The following is a 20,844-nucleotide window of genomic DNA, read 5'->3' as shown; positions in this document are numbered from 1 at the left end:
TTTGAAAACATACTTACATGGGATTAGGAACACTGGCACTGGAACAGGTTTCCAAGGGAGACTTGTAAATCTCCTTTCCGGGACACTGTTGACAGACGCCTTCCAGTCTGGCGCAGTGAAAATCTGTCCTGCTTCAATCAGAAGTGATGATCTAATGTCTAGAGGTCCCTTCCAAGCCTATGACAGAGAACTAAACTCAAGACAAAACAAAGAACAAAGCATCATGTCAAATAATAGTTTCTGTATCCTTCTTAAAGCATCTCTATTACCTGTAGCAACAGATGAATCTGAGTACCAGCTATAAGAGTAAAATAAATCATCTCACAATTAATTAGGGTGTATACTGCATGTAGTTATCCTGACAACTATTATCCTTGTCATTTAATCATAATTTAAACTAGATGAAAAAAGAGGAAAAACAGACCTGGCAGTAAAAGTCTTGTAATGATTACAATGTTTTTCTGTGGGGTATTGTGGAATGATGGTGATGATTTTACAGGATAAAATACTACATGTGGGGAGTTCTTGGCACATGAAAAAGTAAGCACATAAGACTTCTCTAATAAATCTTTCCTCCTCTGTACTTGATTTAAGACAAGGGTCTGGTTCTACTCTATTTTGGCATCACATTTCACGCGCCATAGAAACTTTTAACAGCAAGCCCTTTCAAAGCAGCACTCATACCCCATGGCTTCTACCTCAACTCAGATCTTTCATCGTTTCCTTTCCTTTTGACTACTTTGGTTCAAGGGTTATTTTATCACCTTGAAAGCACATTATATCATCCGGAAAACAGGTACCATGCTGATTCCACTTCTGCTGAAATATGCTGTATTGCAGTTACTCTGTAGCCCTTCAACAAGACATGATGCTGTGAAGTCACCTTTCCTCTCGCTGTTTCAAACAAACCTTTGCAGCTACAGATCAAGACTTCTAAAGTTCACTTCCTAATTTGCAGCAGCTCATTGAATGTTTTCCAGGCTTCAGACATGCTGTTGTGAAGGAAAAGTGAAGCTTTTAATGTCTGAAAAGCAGCAGGGATTCACTTCTTTAATGGAGGAAATTCAAATTTGCGGTCCCAAGCTGGCAACGTGGGGTGTCACGTTTCCTACAATCTGTTGGGAGGCCCGCAGGGGTAACAACTCGGCCACAAGTCGAAATGAGCACACCTGCTCCTCCTGTATGCTGCAGAGTTAAGAGTTCGTCTCCCCCTGTTCCATTTTCTTGCTGCAGATAATTTTCAGAAACTAACTTAGAAGGTACACTGCAGTTCAGTGTTTCTGCTTTGTTTTTCTTCTCGTTGGGAACCTCCTGATATTCCTGACCATTCACAGGTGAACCAAGTATCATTCCCATGCATTTAATAAGACTGTATCACATTTAAAAAGACAGACCAGAAATTAAATCGAAGCTTTCAAAAGCCTGCTACAGATACAGTTTCTTCTAACTCACCCCTGTCTCATCTTTCACCTCTCATCTGAGCCAACAGGGGATAATAAAGCAGCAGTAGCACAAACAGGATATTTAGAATCAGAAAACCAAGAACAGAAATAACTTGTCCAGCTGCTTTCTGTGTGATCCTATCTAAGCTTCCTAACTTTTCAAAGCTTCTATGCTCTTCCCTGTAAAATAAGACACAAATTTGGGTAGTGTAAGGAATAGATGAAATTATGTCATCTATTTAATGAGCCACTCAGCAAACATTTATCACGGACCATTTCTCTCTATGGACCAGATTATTGTGTATAACACTAAATAAGACAAAATACTGATCCAAAGTAAAAAGCATTATATTAATCATAAGGCATTGTACTTTTTTCAGATGTTGCTGTTACAACCTGAGGTGGGAGTTCAGAACTAGCTAAGTAGTCAAGAAGCAGTATTGATAGTCTTACCATTTGTAATCATAGACAATAAACAAGTGCTGATGTAGGAACTATAATAGTATGAAACTTAGAGAAAATTGTACCTTTCTTATACTATGAGATTCTGCAAAAACTCTGATGCAAAAAATAATAATAATAATAAGCCCCACAAACAACATTATTTTTTTCTTGTTTCAATCCTGGAAGATACAAAGAAACAGTTGGTATGAGTCAAATTATTGTTTATAAGGGCAGGTAATGGTTACAGAATTGCATTGTTGCCTTATTTCTAATGCTGTATAAAATGCCCTAGATTTATCAAGTAAGTGGAAAGAAATATATCTTCAATCTTCAATTGTATCAAAGGAAACTAATGTAATTCCATCTTTTTTTCCTTCACAGTGAGGGTGTATAGCTCATAAAAATTAAGGCAAAATTATTAAACAGATGTTGGGCCTCTGCTAAGATTTGTAGGGAGATACTAGAATAAGTGAAAGCACAAATATTGTCAAAAAATACCTTCACTTACAAAATTAATTTTATTCCTGGTTTGTGGGTTTTATTATTTATATTCTGAAAACTGATGAAATAAGCAGGACATGTAAGACTCCCTAGGAAGAAATGAAAAATATTTCAGTCAATGAATTAACTGTAATTTTTCAAGTGTTTTTGCTACTACGCCTTCCTAATTAGTCTCATTATTTATATTTGTCAATGGTTTGTACATATTGCGAATCATATTAAGTATCAGAATTCAGTTATTTAAACATTGCCAGAAGTTAGTGAATAATGAAATCAAACAGAAGGACCATTCTTGAATAAACTGGTTTATATATCACCGAGGTTTCTTACCCATATCAACTTTTCTATGCTAAGTCAACCGCCGTATTAGGGAAAACAACCTTTTCTTCTTGTTAGCTATTGTTGATGTGGGTGGTGGTGCAATTTTTTACTTTAAGCCTATCAAAGAGAGCAGTACAAAAAGCAAGTTTAGTGTTCCATAATCACCGGATGCATTTCAGCATCTAACAGAAGTCACTTTGGAACCATCAGCTCTTTTGGAGAGATTGCAGGGTTGTTTCCCTGTTTGATTTTCCTCTTATGATTTTAGAAAAAGTCCAAAGTGGTGGTGATATATGTCAAAGTAATTTCCATGGTGCCTGACAGCTAGTGAACATTTAGGAACTTACTTTAATGTGACCAAGTGAAATACAGTTAAGATGTTATGAAAAATGATGTTGATGGTGATGATGGTTTGCATGCCGAAAACTGAACTGATAATCGGATATCCAGGCCAAATTAAAAATAAATTGAAGTACATACTTTCACTTACAAATAACTTATACAATTGGTTTTTTAAATATAGATAATCAATTGTGGATAAATCTTGAGAAGCAAATCCTCATATACAGCAGCATAATGTGAAGGGGAAAGAGCATGGACACAGGGACCAAACTCCCAGGGTTCCATCCCTGGTTCTGCCACTTAGATTCCATAATTCTCGGCAAGTGACAGAGACTTCTCATGCCTCAGTTTCTTCATATGTAAAAGGAGGACAACGATAACACTTCCCACATGGAGTTGATTTGAGAATTAAATGACTTGATAACTGTAAAGTACTTAAACCAAAGATATGCTTGTTCAGTAAGTAAATTCACATTTAGCACAAATAGTATGGATAAAACTAGTGCCGAGATTATGAGTCCTGGTGTAAAGCAGGCTTTTCAACTCGACATACTCGTTTTTCATTTGCTTTCATGACTTCTCTCAATTTCTTCCTTCTCCAAGTTTGTAGGTAAACCTTATAGATTAGTAATAGAGGGATTTAAACGATAAATAATTACTACATAGCTAAATATTTCTTGCTTGATAATTATTCCAACATTGGTTTCTAGGAAGAGTAATTAATAAACTTATGCTTCTTTCTCTATCATAAACTATGTAATCAGCAGCTGATATACTGCATTTTTTTAATCAAGTAAGAACACTAAACTGTTATTCACTTAATTTTTTTAAAGTGAAAGAATCATTAAAACTGTATTGTCTTTAACAAAATTTCCCCTTCTACACATGAGCGTTTACCAAACAGATATGTCCTCTTATACTTGGGGTAGCAAGGGGAACTGTGCAATCAGTCAGGCAGAATGGTCTCTATGTTGATGAGTTGATGCTTATAAACATGACTGTTTTCCAATATTCTTTTTTTATTGAAGTACAGACAGTTACAATGTGTCAGTTTCTGGTGTACAGCACAATGTCCTAATCATGCATATACATACATATATTTGTTTTCATATTTTTTCATTATTGAAATATTGAATATAGTTCCCTGTGCTATACAGCAGAACCTTTTTAAAATCTATTTTTATATATAGTGGCTAACATTTGCAAATCTCAAACTCCCAAATTTATCCCTTTCCCTGGTAACCATAAGATTGTTAACTATGTTTGTGAGTCCATTTCTGTTTTGTAGACAAGTTCATAGTGTCTTTTTTTTTTTTCTTGGATTCCACATATGAGTGATATCATATGGTATTTTTCTTTCTCTTTCTGGCTTACTTCACTTAGAATGATGATCTCTAGGTCCATCGATTTTGCTGCAAATGACATTACTTTATCTTTTTTATGGCTAAGTAGTATTCCATTGTATAAACTTCTTTATCCAGTCATCTGTCGATGGACATTTAGGTTGTTCCATATCTTGGCTGTTGTATATATGCTGCTATGAACATTGGGGTGCATGTATCTTTTCGAATTAGAGCTCCCTCCAGATATAAACCTAGGAGTGGGATTGCTGGATCATACTTTTAGTTTTTTGAGGAATCTCCATATTATTTTCCATAATGGCTGCACCAAACTACACTCCTACCAGCAGTGTAGCAGGGTTCCCTTTTCTCCACACCTTCTCCAGCATAGTCTTACTTCCTTCAGTGCTATTATCACTCCCTTTTTGAAGTCATGATCCAGTAGACTATTGAGGTCTATTAAATTAATCGTTCTTTCAGGGGACTTCTCTTGTTCTTTTAATTAGGAGTAGTTCCTCTGCTTCTTCATTATACTTGTATCTCTCTGGCACCATGGATTATGGAGTATCAGTTATCTACTGTGGTCTTGAAGGGTTGTTTTTTTTGGTTTTTTGTTTCAAGAGGATGCATTCCTGTGTAGACTGAGCACCTCTAATAATTTTGTCACAAGGTCTGTTTTTAGTATGGATGGTTGCCACATCCTTCTTCCGTGAGTGTAGGCTGTTATTCCTTTGATTAGGGGTGTGGCCAGTGTTGTGGTGACCAGAGCCTGCCCTGGTTGTTGAGCCACCTTTTTGTCCTGACGGGTTGGGTCTGTTCCCTTCTTGTTGGAAGGGAGGCTTCCAGACCCGTGTCTGAGTTGTGGTGACTGGTAGGCGAGGTTGGAGCACTTTAAGTGCTCTTTGTTGACTCTGCCCTTGTCCCACTTTAGCCACAGGAATGTCAGTGCTCTGCTCTGGTGTCCCCCAGGTTCTCTGCCCTCAGGGCTACCAGTGTAGTTCTGCAGACTTTTGGGTCCCACACCTGGATCATGGCGCCGTCGGGTCAGCACGGTCCCCAGGGCCGGGTCCACGTGTGGTAGACAGGTCGGCTGGAGACAGCCGCACCAGCCCTTGGCCCCGCTGTGTGCCAGAACTCTGCTCCTTGCTCGTTTGCCTTAGAGGTGCAGGTCCACAAAGGCACCCACAATGCAAATCAGTCCCCTCTGCCTGGGGCTGTAAACGAATCTCAGTCTGGTCTATGAAGTTGCGGAGCCCCTGGGTACAGATTCAGGTTTCAACCCCACCTCCACCTGGAAGCCCCCTGTCTCTTCTTCCAAGAATGTGCCAGCAATGGTGCCACGGTCCTGCAGAGACAGAGGCTATGCCAGCCACATTGTGCCTCTGCCTTCAATGCACACCAGCAGTGTTGCTTTCTTTCTTTCTTTTCTTTTTATGGGGGACCCAGGCTATTCTCTTCTGTATACACTCCCAGCCATGGGGCACAGCACAATCCAGTCCCCTAAGGCTGCCTCTGCACAGTTGGCCCCAGTCCTCCACCCGGCTTTTTAAATATGGCATCATGAATACCTTATTCTTAGCTCTTAGGTCTTAAGTCAGGATTTGCAGGAATCACACCTGATAGTTTCTCCCAGGCTTCTTCAGCTTCCCCATGTGTACATGTTATAAGAACTATTAAGAATTCAGCCATAGTTATGTGCTAATTACTGTTAAAAGTATTTCACATACATTAAATCATGGTCATCTTTGCAAAAACCTTTAAAAATATCTATTTCAATTTTACTGATGAGAAAATTGGGACAAAGAACAAGTAACCTGTTCAAAATCATTGACAAAATGGTGGACCTCACATTTTCATCCGAGCAGTTCAACTTCAGAGCCGTGCTTTTAACCATTAGACTTTACTCTGTCTCCCACATTTTGTGCACTGGACAAAAAATAGAAATAAAAGTAAAGAAACAAAAAGAAAGGGAGAAAGTGGGAGGGTAGAAACAGGAAAGTAGAGAGAGCTAGAGAGGAAAATGGAGTGAGTAGGGACAGTAAGTTTTGTGAATTTCTCTGAATTTTTTTTTATTTCTTCATTTTTATGAAATGAAGGGCAATGGTGTTAAAACACAATGTTCACCAAGCCAAATAAAGCTAACAACAACAACAACAACAACAACAACAACAACAACAATGCAATCAGCAATACCCAAGCTTTTGAAGTGGATGCACCAAAGTATCTTTGGGAGTTGGCATGGGGGCACTTGGTGGAAGGCAGATGTATACAGTTACCCTTCCTAACATCATGATGATAGGGGCATTTAACCTATTAGTCAGTGCATTTTATTTTTTAATACAAAATAGTAAATCAGTCTTGGAAAAAAGTAGGTAAACATACTTACATGATAATTTATTTCAGTATCTTTTTACATATCATATTACTGATCCCTAAGATATTATGCCATCTTTTAACAGCCTAATTTTATTAAAGACTTGATATACACTTTATTGTATTATCAATAAATACTAAAGTCCATAAAAGTGTTTTCCTTATGTGAGTAAAGCAGTGAAATAGGTATGACATGAAATACTTGAGACAGTGTAGTTCATAAGCATTTAAACAATTTTTTTTTGGTTTTTTAGAAACATTTATTACAAGTGTTTTTAAACACTTTATTACATGCATTACAGAATGAGTATTACTTATAAGCTTCTATAGAAAGGAAAGTGGTTCCTTGGCAATTGGCTGCCCTTTTAATGTCTTTTCTGTCTTTAACTTGTAGGCTTTAACGATTTCTTAAGTCTTGACCCATGCCAAGATAGTTCAGATTTCTTCTAATCATTTATCCTTGTTCTTACAAAGAACTCTATTATATGAAAGAATATATTATCATTTCAAAATACACTGAATGTATTTCATACCAAAAAAATTTTAAGAAAACATTGCCTTTTTCCTTATTTTTATGGTATTTGATTTAAAAACTATACAATAATTTTAAAATAAAGTGACCAGTTATCTAGTTCAGTCCCCTGATTTTTTTTGAAATAAGGAAACTGAGTTCCAAATAGATTAGATTATTTACCATTGCAAACGAAGGGTTTGACTGATAGCTATCTTTTTACAGTCATACCTGCTTAACCTTTCTACTCTAAATCCATGATTTGAGAAGAAATGATGAATACATTTTTCATGATGAAATATTAAACTATATCATTGTCTCTTAGTTAAAATTGAAGCATGCTTTCGAATAAGATGAAAATAATTTGAATGAATCAAAGTTTTCTCAGCAGTCTTGGGAACAGCTCAGAGAAGTTAATCTTAAAATATCTCAAGGCAGGTACTGCTGTGTTGTAGTGAGCACTGTTCTATATACCATGGAACAGTATTATGGAGTATTTTTCATTGAAATATATAACTAGAAGGGAAGTGATTTCTATTACTAAGTACAAATAAACACATTATTTAATTTGATATTTTGAGACAAGGTGGTTTTCCTTTAATTTTTAAAAAGCCCTTATGTTTGTGAAAATAAAACAATAATAAGTCATTAATTTAAAAAGTTTCATGAGAAAAACATTTTATATATTCTATTGTGGAATTTAAACTTTTGAGAAAAGACCCAAAATAAAGTTCCCAAACAGTATCTCCTGTGTCTATATCTGGGCATTCTAGAAAGTATTTAAAGAAAGATTATGATGATAGTCTTTTACTTCCGGCTCTGTAGGATACATACTTTATATTGGAGTCATACAAAAATACCAAGAAAAGATTCATAACAAATCAGAAGTAAATGTGAAAATTGTACCTAGTACTAAAATCACGAGATTATAAAGAGATTACTCAAACATAACACTTAGGGAAGATCTCTCGTCAAAATGAGCTATCGCTGAACTGTAACATTTAAATCAACCAAAATTATTGAGTAAAACTATAATTGTACTTACAGGTAAAAAAGTCTCCAAGAATACTTTCAGAAGTATACGATGTTTATATTTGGGATGAAAATACTGTTTTTCTAGGTAAAAATCTAAAAATGGAACTAGGTTGCATTATAACTTTATTGGCAGACACTAATAAAAATATATGACCAGAAAAGTCAACATTGATAGCAAAGACATTAGGAGACAGAATGATTTTGTAGAGTTTGGTTTGAAACATATCATAATCCACATAGAAAATTATAATAAAATGTTTGGCTAGTGAGGATGTCAGTTTGCTTTAAATGTTCAGTAATTGTTCAGTGACTTGCTGAACAAGTAGACAGTGATTCTGTTATGTAGAAAGTAATCACAGTAAAAGTGAAACAACCTGCTTATCTTTTATCAGCTAAATAGTACTATGTCTACAATCTACATGTGGTAAAGTGTCTTGCCTCATAAAGATAATTTAATTTTCTTTACAACAGAAGCTAAATGGACATACAAAGTTAAGTTGAATTTTTTTTCTTTCTCAGAGACCAAAATTCATCAAGCACTAAGTTGGCTTTCTAAAACTTTTTTGAGTAGATATGGTTCAAGTAACTGGAAAGACTACAAAGTGCTTGGTTATTACATAAGTATTTTAAATGGCTGTCTTTTTCTCTTAAGGAGAGAAACTGTTGCAAGAGAGACATTTTTGTGAAGTCACTGTAAGAAGAAAGTCCAAGACTTAGGGTAATTTATCTGGGAAATGTCAATGATAATGAAAACCCCAGTTGGGCTGCATATGAGTTCTTTAGGGAATTTTCAAAGTGTATGTTTCAGGAACTTAGTACTTGTGAATTGAAAACATAAAAGCTGAAAGATTAAAATATGTAATACCCAACTGGCAAGAGGATCAGATAGTTGTAGTGAGTGGTCTAAATGATCTCAGAATGCTGTCAGTACAGCTTCATTCAGAGAGGAATATAATTTTTCAGAAAGTTCCAGCTTAACAACATATAGGACAGTCCCTTAATGTGAGATGTGTCCCAGTTAGCGTGGAGTACAGGTAGTACTCACTGAATGAATGAACAGAGAAATACTAGAAGATGAGTAATACTGCGATTATTAATGCTCATTTCTTCCTAAGTGTTTTTCCTTTGTGTTTTTCTCACTGTTAGAGACATCTCGTCTCTCATCATGCTATTAATGCGCCATGTTAGCCTCTTTATCACAAAAATGTTTGAGATTTGGATAATTTCACATTTCAGACCTAGCCACTATGTTTATCACCGTACACTAAGTCACAATCCAGCCCTTGTCTTTTATAGTTATTTTGAAAGCTCTGATAAATAGAATAATGGTTTATCTTCTCGTATTGAATCGGCAGGTGGGCGTGTTATACTCGGTATATGTTATGAATGATGCCACCTATACTTTCACATTCAACAATAATGTTGGAACCAAGCTAGTTAATTCATGAGAGTTGAGTTAAGATAATCACGACTAAACTGTTTTTCAATATAATAGAAGGAAGATGTTCTGCAGGCAGCTGTAGTCTAGTTTTCAGGTATTTCCACTTAAAATCATCTTCTGACTCCCATTTTCCTCCATTGTAAGATATATCCTGACATTTTGTTTTTTACCGAGTGTTAACACTACTCTTGATTCTAGTAATAGAACACTGATTTTCCTTTACACACAGTATTCTTGATAACATCTTCTCCAGGACTATATATCTGAATGGCACTGCCAAATAGATCACTTTTTCTAGCCAGGGTGTGGACAGATTCTCTCTCTTGGAAACATGAACTTTGAGCCAAATGTAGATTCAGGATCAACCACTTTGTTTCAATGAGATTATCCAGTAGTTCCCTCTACCAAGATCTAAAGAACCATTCTAATTCCTATCCTCGCCTCCTCTCTAAAGCCTAATTCCTCAGCTTTATCTTTTATCTTGTGACATAACCTGTTTCCTTCTAATAAATTCCGTTTTTTGCTCAGTTTAGACAGAGTGATATTTCTCTCATTGAAAGGAGAGTAAGTTAACTCGCATCTCGAATGCATTCATTTATTACCACCCCATTCACTATTCTTTCATTAAGTCACTCATTCATCTAATAAATATATGCTAAGCAGCAAATGTCTGAAATGCAATTGGAAAAACGCGCTTCCTCCCTTAAGGAAATTGACATCCGATAAGACAGACCAGCAGTGGGCAAACCATTTGTAAAGCACCAGATAGTAAATGTTTCAGGCTTCCCCCTGCTGCAACTACTCTGTAGGTATAATACAAAGCAGTAACAGATAACACGTAAATGAATAGAAGTGTATCTGTTACAGCTAAAGCCTTAAAAACATTGAAATGTGTATTTCGTAACATTTTTATAGATCTGGAGGTAATAATTTCCTTTTGATTTTTTTCCCAACTATTTAAAAAAGTTTAAAACCATTTTTGCTTGTGAGACAGTGAAATAAGCAGTAGAACAGATTTTGCTGATCCCTGAGACAGAAAAGACGATGTTTACCTGTAAGAAATATAATTAAGTAGCTAAAAGTTGGGTAAGGAGGGCTGTCTTAGCAGTAAATACAAGGTAGCACACAATTGTAGAAGTATGGCCTGAACTTGGTGTTTGAGGGAAGAAAAGATTGGGGAAGCCTGTTTGGAGAAATTGCTTTAAGTTGTACTTTAGGAGTAGAGCAGGAATTAGCTAACAAAAGAGGAGATGACAGAGCTTTCAAATCAGAGGGAACAGCGATTATAAATGCCCCTGGGGAAGACAGAGAATTGCAACCTTAATGTCTGGGCACATGTCCTGGAGAGTGTGAGGGAAATAGTTGGAAGAAGAACTGAGAAGTAAAGCTGGAGTCTCAAGAATAGCCCGGGTGCTTAGTTATCTCTTAGGTGTATTCAACGTGTGCTTACTGCACCAGCAAAAAGAGGCCAGTCCAGAGTAAAAGGGTAGAGAAATACTACCATTGAAAGAAAGCTATTAAAATTAGTCATTATGAAAATAAAATGAATATTGTTATATTTCCTAAGACATAATGTTTTCATTTTATAGGCTATCTATTGTTGATTCTTACAGGAAAGAATGTAAGAAATTTTTGGTACCTATAAAATTTTAATTTAAACCAACTGGTAACTTAAGTTGAAATCCACAACACTTAACCTAAGAACAATGGGGAGCCACTGAACGCCTGTAAGCGGGGGAAATACATGATCTGATCTTAAACCACTCTGGTTTCCATGTGGAAAGACAGTAATTAGTGGGGAAATTAGGTGAAGAGGGCCAAGGATGTGACTTAAGGGGTCCTTGCTATCACTTTCCTTTAGAGAGACGATAATGGCCTAAAATAAAGGAGTGAAATAGAAATGGACTCATCTCGAGTACAATTAAATGAGTAGATGAGCAAGCCGCCAGTGATTTGCTGGATATGGAAAATAATCGTGAAAGTTGAGTGTAGGATGATTCCAGGGCTTCTGATTGGAACAAATTCTATGGACTTCACTACATAGGGAACACGGGAGAAAGAAAGCAGGTTTTGGAGGGAAAAGAATTTGATTTAACATATTGAGTCTAGTTTGCTTTTAGACTTCCAGATCTAAAAGATAACAGGTAAGTCATTGGCTATACCAGAAAAGAAATCGGACTAAATTTGCTGTGTGACACAGACTTTTGGAAATTTATTATAACTTACCAAACACATATTATGTCTCAAGCATAATATGTGTGCATCTTAAATCTTAACAAAACCAACAGGGTCTAATACTGTTACTACTACTACTATTGTTGTTGCTGTATTATTAGTGCGAAACTAAAGGTCATATAGGTTATTTAACTTGCCAAAACTTTTTGGTCACTAAAAGTGAAACAAAATATATTGGATTGCTAAGTACTACATTAATGTGTAAATTGTACAGGACATTCTCATCTCCCCTTTCAGCCCACTAATATGATTTATAAAGCAGTGATAGCCATCATTATTAGAGATGTGATGCACGTAAATGTTCCCCATCCCCTTTTCTCTCTAGACAATTTAGAGTGATCCATGCCATTAGGGAACCGGCAGCTTTCTTGTTAGATGTGCTTCACAGAGTGGATGATGTGATGAAGTGGAGAACTACACACCTCAATTTGGACTAATGTATAAAGGAGCTATTGGAACTAAAAATAAAATGTGCAAGTCCGTCTTCATCAGGAGGAAAACAGCAATTTGAAAAATTGTGGGGATCATAAGTTCCCAATACATCAGGGTTTCTCCACTTTGACATTATTAAGAATATTTTAGATCAGGTAATTCTTTGTGGTGGAGGACCCTCCCATGCACTGCAGAATGTTTAGCAGCATCCCTGGACTCTACTCACTGGATGTCAGTAGTGCCACTTCAGTTACGATGATCAAAAATGTCTCCAGACATTGCCAGGTGTCCCCTGCGGGGATGAAACTGTTCCTGGCTGAGAACCATTACTTAATATAAAATGTTCTAAATCATAAAAATAATGCCCGTAATGTACCTACTTACATTTTTTGGCCTCATTTATTTATAAGCATCCTTACTCAACCAGATGATAAGGACCTTTGTAATATTTATAGGACATATTTTGTAGGTAACTAGGATGGAGTTAGTAAATATAAGATATACCAACTATATCAGGCTCAATTAAGATACTGGGAATTTTGCCATTTGCTTTTGATTGAATACAATTACTCTTGAGAACTTTTTTCTTTCTGTATAAAAATTAACCTTCAGGTAGGTAAGGTTAGAGGTGAATGTCTAAGAAATGAAGGAACAACAGAAATAAAAGAAAAACGAATGTTTAAAAGAATTACTGTGTAAGAAAAACGATTGGAAGTTGGAGAAAGTAATTCTCAAAAGCACTTCTTCCAAGAAACAATCATCCCAGAGCTCATTTCAGAGGAAACTTAAGTCATATATGATGGAATAGACAATTTTTGTATCACACAGATTGATTATTCTGCTCTGGATCAGACAGGAAAATAAGGCAATCTTGTTGAGCAGAAGATTACTTGCAGTAAATGGCAGTAAAGTTTTACTAAGATAACAGAAATTAACATGAGAAACAATTTTAATTCATTAATATAAAAACTCCGCAAAAATGATTTACCACTAAACATTCAAATTCCGGTTAAACTGTTACTTTGAGATAAAAGAGAGCAGTTGGAATGATAATAATCATACTTTTTAGCAGACTGAAATAGAATTAAAGCTGATAGTACAGTTTTAAATTCTCAAATGAAAATCTCTGCATTTCAAGGAATTAAAATGCAGTGGATATAGGACATAATTGTGTTGAATTACTTACTAAAGGCATATTAATTTCCAACGTGCTTTCACTTGTGCCCCAAATATTTTCCCCTGGTGGTTTTGGAGCAACGCAAACGAGTTTTTACCTGCACATGATTTAATCTTTATTATTAAAATCCACTTGTAGGCTGCAGTGAATCCAGTTTTAGAATTAGAGACTGACGACATCCCGTGAACAAGGAATAAGCCAGGAATACTGATTACTACCTCACTTGCACTTTCGTAAGATATTCTATTACTTTTTAATTGTATCTTTGTGCATTATTTTGATTTCCCTATTTAAAAGATTGAATATCTGTATAGGAAAAGACAAGTTAGAATTAATAGGATTATATGCTCATGATTATGGCATTAGTACAGTTTTATATGTAGTCTTATATAACACTCACAGGTTACCTTGCAAGACTAGCAGGAAAAATTACTGCAGTTTTGCAGATGTAAAATGTCAGGCTTAGCTCTATTAAATGGTCATTTTGAGTTAGTAAAATTAGAAGTCTGAGACTAGAATCCAAAACAAGTAAGCAATTTCTTTAAAGTACACTGAAATTTATACTTATACAAATGTTAGTGTTTACTCTGACCTCAGCAAGCTTTACAAAGCCGGATTCAGGTAAGCCTCATGCTTTTATAAACCTGCCGTGTTTAAACCTTTCTCTCTCTACCTTCCAGCTTGCCTTTGCTTTCCATATGGAATATCTTCCCATTCCCCCCTGACCCTATGTGTCTTCCAGACACGTGTAAGTTTCAAGCTCACTGTAAAAAATTTTTGAGCAATAGCTTAGAAATATCTTCTCACCCAATTCCTAGAGCTTTTAGTCATCACATTTGATTTGCACCTAATTATATTGCATAGTATGTTATTTGCTGTCAGTTTAAGTATGTTTTTCTTAACTTTCTGAACTGTATTGTAATTTGTTTGAGAAAAGGATGCATATGTTCATAGTTCTTCTATTTCCCAAAGAGGGACTTGATGCATAACATATATATTTTTAGATGCTTAATTTTATACTGTGGTCTTTTGTTTTTCTGTATAGTTTGATGGTAAAGTACTAGGTTCATCAGTTATTTATTGACATAAACTATCTTAAGCCTGGTGGACTGACCAATCCTTTAATCTACTCCTATTAAACTCTCATTTGGGTGACAGCTCTTACACACACACACACACACACACACACACACTCACTCACATTTATAAACATATATAGAAATCTCATGCCCCAAGCCCATGTCCTCAGGAACTTGTTTTCTCGGGTTGGCCATAAGATTCCAATTTTTTTTCTCTGAATAGGTTACCTTTCAAAGGAAACATTATACCTTGAGTATATTTATAAACCATGTGTATTCTTACAAAAGGCTTAAAAGAGATGATGATAATGGAAAGATTCTTGGATATTAGAGAAGGTAGATGCAGAAGTTAGTTCTGTCAGACAAGGCTTTGCTTACCACTGAACTATATACTACATTACTGTTCCAACTTTGATGCCTGGAACAAACTTTCTAGGTTAAACTGAAAAATTGGAATGTACATACACTTACCTTAAAACCCAACTAAAATAAAGTTCAGCACAATAATAATCATGTGCCTGTCTTATCTATGTACCCCAACAAACTAAGAAAATATAGCAGTCTTTTTAACTTTCAAAGCACAAGACTATACATGCTCATGAAAAATGCCCAAGCTGATTCCTAACTACTTAGATAATGATATATGATGCTTGGGATTTTACTGAGGATTTTACTCTGTCATTTTCCAAAAATGATCATCGTTATTATCACTAATAAAATAATATGTTCTTACTTATTAAGCTCTCTCAGGGAATATAATGTTATTTATAGGAAGAAGTAAACTAAATCCAATCTTAATATTACAAATAGCTTTCATAGTAAAATGATATGCACATATTACTTGGTCATAAACACATATGGATTTCTTCTCAAAAATTGTGTTGACTTTCTCTCTAATATACGATCATTCATTAACCATAGGGTGTTCTACGAATAGTAAATAAAAATACACATAAAAGTACACATTTCAAATTTTGTATGAATTATTACTTTTCTTTTTGGATTGCTACAGTAATATATATATTCACAGTAGGACATGAAAGTGAAATTTAAGCTATAACTTGGAAGGTGAATACTATAACTTGGAAGGTGAATACTACTGAGCCAAGTCAAGGTCAGGGAAGAGTGTTTCAAGCAGAGAACCACATGGGTGAAGACTGGAGGTAAGACAGAATGAAGCACTTGATGGTTGGATGGGTGGTAGGAAGTGATGCCAGGTAGGAATGATGAGATAAGTAGGACCAATTTTTCTAGGTGTCATCAATCACTTGATAGTAGAGTTTACCATCATTTTGTTGCAATGGGAAAACAGATTGGAATAAGGCAAGTTGTGAGGCAGAGTGACAAGGTAAGAGGACATTGCAGTGAAATATAACAAAAAAATTATTTTTTGTTTTATATGTGGCCTAAAGGAGCATGACGACTCAGTGACAAAGCCTAGGTTTTTCATTTGGGCACCAGGAAGGACAGCATATTATTTACTGTGATAGAACAGGACGAACAGGGTTCTATCAGCAGTGTTGCAGGGGCAGGGGTTAGAAATAGAATGGGTCTTGGGATTGTTGAGTGTGAATGACCTCTGAAAAAAACAAATAATCGATGTTCAAAGGACAATAAGTACCATTTTCCATTAAAAGAAACAAGGGCTCCTTGAAGAAATGGCTGATTCTAGCACTAAAACACATCATCTGTGTAGTGCCAGAAAATAAGTTAAAGCTGGAAAAAAAAAAAAAAGCATTGGTGTACATAAAAGTAACACAGCCACCAATTTAAAAATGCTCTCAATGGCCAAAACTGGGATAGTTTTAGCAACAAAATAAGCCCAGTAGTACCAGATTATCATTCAAAATATAAAATAAATAGATTTGAATACACATTTATATAAATGAATTATTGCTTAAATAAATGAATGGGGATTAAGAAGAATCCCAAATGGTAATGTATACACATACTCTCCTTTTTAACAGAGAGCCCAGAAATAGACCCTTATAAATATAGTCAATTAGTAAAGGAGGAAAATCAATACAATGGATAAAAGACAATTTTTCAACAAATGATTCTGAAACACTAGACATCCACATGCAAAAATAATGAACTTAGATGCAGACCTTACACCCTTCAGAAGAATTAAGTCAAAATGAATCATGGACCTAAATGTGAACTGTAAAACGTTTAGAAGGTAACAGGGAAAAATCTAGATAACCTTGGATTTGGCAATGAATTTTTAGATACAACACTGAAGACATGATATATAAAATAATCATTAATAAGCCAGACTTCATTAAAATGAAAAACTTCTGCTCTTTGCAAGACATTATCAACAGAATGAGAAGACAAGCCTCAGACAGGTTGAGAATATTTACAAAAGACTTATCTGATAAAGGACTGTTATACAAACTATATAAAGAACCCTTAAAACTCAACAATAAGAAAACAAATAACTGAGTTAAAAAATAGGCAAGAGACCTGACAGACACTTCACCAAAGATCTACAGCTGACAAGTAAGCATATGAAAATGTGCCCCCACAAAAACCTGCACATGGATGTTTATAGCAACTTTATTCATAACTGCCCGAATTTGGAAGCAACCAAAATGTCCTTCAATAGATGAATGAATAAAATTAACTGTGGTACATCCAGGTAAGGGAATATTACTTAGTGCTAAAAAGAAACAAGCTATAACATCATGAAGAGACACAGAGGAACCTTAAATACATATTACTAAGTGAAAGACGCCAATCTATAAAGACTCTACATTGTACGAGTCCAACTATGTGACATTCTGGAAAAGGCAAAACTAGAGACAGTGAAAGGATCTGTGGTTGTCAGGGGTGAAGGGGGAGGAAATGATGAACAGGCAGAGCACAGCAGATTTTTAGGACAGTGAAACTGTTTGATACTCTGTATCTGTGACACTCTGTGTAGAAGATACCTACAATCATACATTCCCCAATGTACACCAAGAGTGAATCTTCGTGTAAACTATGAACTTTCAGTGATAACTATGGGTCAATATAGGTTCGTCAATTGTAACAAACGTACCCCTTGATCATGGGGGAGGCTGTATCTGTTTGGGTGCAGGGCATATATGGAAAGTCTCTGTGTCTTCTGGTCAATTTAAAACTTCTCTAAAACAGTGTTTTAAAAACTCTAATACAGTCTGTAATTTAGTTAATAATGATGTTCCAGTGTATGATAATTCCTAGTTTTGGCAAATGTACTAAGGAAAGGTGAGAAGTTAGTATTAGGGAAGATGGATAAAAGAGCGTATGTGAGTTCCATGTACTGAATCCAACTTTTCTATAAATCTAAAATGATTACAGAATTAAAAGTTTCACTTAAAAAAAATCAATTAATTCCATGTGTTTGAAAGTCAGACAGACGAGATTGGTTATGCAAGGAGCTGTCCTACTTGGCCTGGAGATCACTGATCATACTCAGATACATTCTTGAAAGGTAAGTAAGATCTCAGGGACTAGAGCGTGTCTTTTGGGGCCCAAATCTTAGCTCTGTGATTTAATTTGGTTATTTAACCTCTCTTTTCTTAGTTCCTCACCTGCAAAATGGAAATACTGTAAATCTAACTGAAGAATTAATTGAGATCAGTTAAGAATAGTGCCCAGTGCAGATTACATGTCTAGTAAATGTTAGTTATTGTTATCTTACTGTTATTGAATCTTTAAAAATGTTGTTTCTTCTGTGCTTGACATCCATATAACCAAATAACCCTTTCTCCAGTTGTATCAGTGCAATTACAGGCATGTTTTCCTGTAGTTTTAATGCCTGATGAAGTCCTCATTTGGTAGCCACATCATGAATACTATAGCAAAGCCATAAAATTAGGAATATCGTATTTTCACAGGACCCCTGGCTAGGCCCACTCTATCTGGAGAGAACTGTGGCTCCAACGCACTGCACTGGCTTCTCCTTTTTGAGTCAATTGACTGCCAGACGCCCTCTGTCTTAGTTCAGAGCAGATGAGGAGCCCAAGATGATAGATTTAACTGTCTGATCCCTCCTGTTTGATGATTTTTTTGATTCCTGTAAATAATTATGGCCTTTCTTCCCTGATAAATTATTCACTGTGGATACAAACTGCATAAAATTATTCCTGGTTTTTATAGTTTTCGTCCATCCAAACTTCAAAAAACCTTCTATCAACAGCTCACCTGCTATTTACACAGAATTGTGGTGTTACACCCCATCTTGAATTCATGCCATGTGACCTAAGATAGAACAGGGCCTACGCTGATACGGTCATGGTTTTAAAATGGGCAAGTGCCTACAAGTTGTGATACTTAGAAATTCTGGGATAAGCCTGACCTGGAGCCAGTCTATGTTGGATTTTGTAACTTGACAGCTGTTATTTGAGTGCAGTGAATTTTTCATTTCAGGGCTTCTCAAGTATACAAACATATGAATATAGGCATGTGTTTACATTTGTGTAAACATCATAAATAACTGAAAATAAATATTTAAACATTTAAATTTTAAGTTCTCTATAAAACTGTGGGTGATAATGTTTTTATAATGACCTCATTACAATGATGTTTCAGCACATTTCGTGACTGTTGGGTTAGTTTTCTATCGCTACATAACAAATTACCTCAAATAGTGCTTAAAACAACACCTATTTATTATCTTGCTGTTTACAGGGGTCAGGAATCTGGGCTTCTCAAATGATTGCAAGGCTGCCAGGAAGATGTTAGCTAGCATTGCAGTCTCACCTGAAGCTCGGGGTCCTCTTTAAGTTCATTCAAGTTACTGGCAGAATTGCATTTTTAGGACTGAGACTCGCAGCTTCTAGATGGTGTTCTTTTCATTGGTGGTTCAAAACGTGTCTGTGGCTTCTTCCAGGCCAGCAGGTGAGTGTGCCTGCTGCTCCAACTTTCTTCTTTCAGGGACTGTTTTAAAGGGCTCAGCTAACCAGATCCTGTGTACCCCAAACTGCCCTGAGACTGGAACCTTTAGGGTGGGGCCACCAGGCCAACTGCTCAGTACTTGCTGAGGGCCCATGACCCTGAGCAAGAACTTGCACTTGTACGTAACTGCCCCTCATAAACTTCACTTCACCTTCCAAGATAAAATTAAGAATTTCGAGCTGGAAACAGCAGAGATTTAAACCAAGTGCAGGGCCCTTCTGAGAGCAAGAGCTTATGCCTTGTTTTGTCTGTCTGTGTTTGCTTATTAAACTAAAAGGTTAGAATGATAATACCTACTTTGTAGGGTTGGTAATTTTTTTTTGTCAGCCTCCCAAGGCAAAAGAAATAAAAGCAAAAATAACTATATTCAATAGCTTGTAATAACTGAAAACGAATATGAAAAAGAACGTATATATGTATGACTAAATCACTATGCTGTACACCAGAAGCTAACACAACATTGTAAATCAACTATACGTCAATAAAAGATGAAAAAAAGATAATTAAACAAATCATAACTTTTCTTGGTCCCATCATAGAGCCAAGATAATAAGGTATAACTAGGTAAACTGGATACCAAAGAGGACTAGCCCCTCCAAAAAGACACTGGTCAGGCACCTATTTGGCCTTCGGCACAGGGTGGGAGGGAAAAGTGGCAGACGTAAACATTTGTAAAAAGGAAACAACTGAAATTTTAACACACTTTAAAAATTATATGTGAGATATCAAGAGAATTTAGAATCCCCAGAAACCCCAGACATAAGTCACCTGCACTTCCTCACCAGCTTTCTAACCCAGGTCCACACTGGGTGCTTATGAGGGAGACTGGGCTCAGGACAGGGGACCCTGCAGAAGCAGCTGCAGGAGGAGAGGCATGAAATCCTGACTCTTCTCTCATAGAAAGCAAACTCCTTCCTCTACAGCAGTGGAGGAAGAATGTCCCTAGCCCACATTCTGTACTTTTGTAGTGACAAAAGCACAGCTGCTGGGGGAGGGGCAGGAAATTCACTCTTGCACAAGATTCGTCATCCTTACACGCCAAGGGAGATGCACGGGCAGCAGAGAAAACCCCACCCTGAAGCTGGGGTTCACAGAGCTCACCTAAGGCTGGGACGAGAGTGTGAGAACTGAGAAGCCTCTCTGCCCCTGCCAGGAGGTTTGCACCAAAAAACAACAGCAGGCAACTGTTGAGGTAACAGCAGGAGCACAGAGACCCTTTCTACGTTGTAAACGTGGGCCTGGCCGGAG

The 20,844-nt window shown here is 36.3% G+C and overlaps 1 long non-coding RNA gene across 1 annotated transcript in view; it reads right to left on the bottom strand.

Moving 5' to 3' along the window:
* LOC141579431 (uncharacterized) overlaps positions 1-20,844 on the bottom strand; it is a 165,593-nt gene that overhangs the window by 54,776 nt on the left and 89,973 nt on the right. Inside the window, exon 3 of the long non-coding RNA XR_012510794.1 lies at positions 18-190. This is a non-coding gene — a long non-coding RNA (uncharacterized LOC141579431). The remainder of the gene's footprint in view (positions 1-17; positions 191-20,844) is intronic.

This window comes from Camelus bactrianus, chromosome 12 (assembly GCF_048773025.1).
Source record: "Camelus bactrianus isolate YW-2024 breed Bactrian camel chromosome 12, ASM4877302v1, whole genome shotgun sequence".
NCBI classification, from domain to species: domain Eukaryota; kingdom Metazoa; phylum Chordata; class Mammalia; order Artiodactyla; family Camelidae; genus Camelus; species Camelus bactrianus.
Note: the sequence above shows the minus strand (reverse complement) of the source record. Positions and strands in the feature narration are given on the sequence as shown.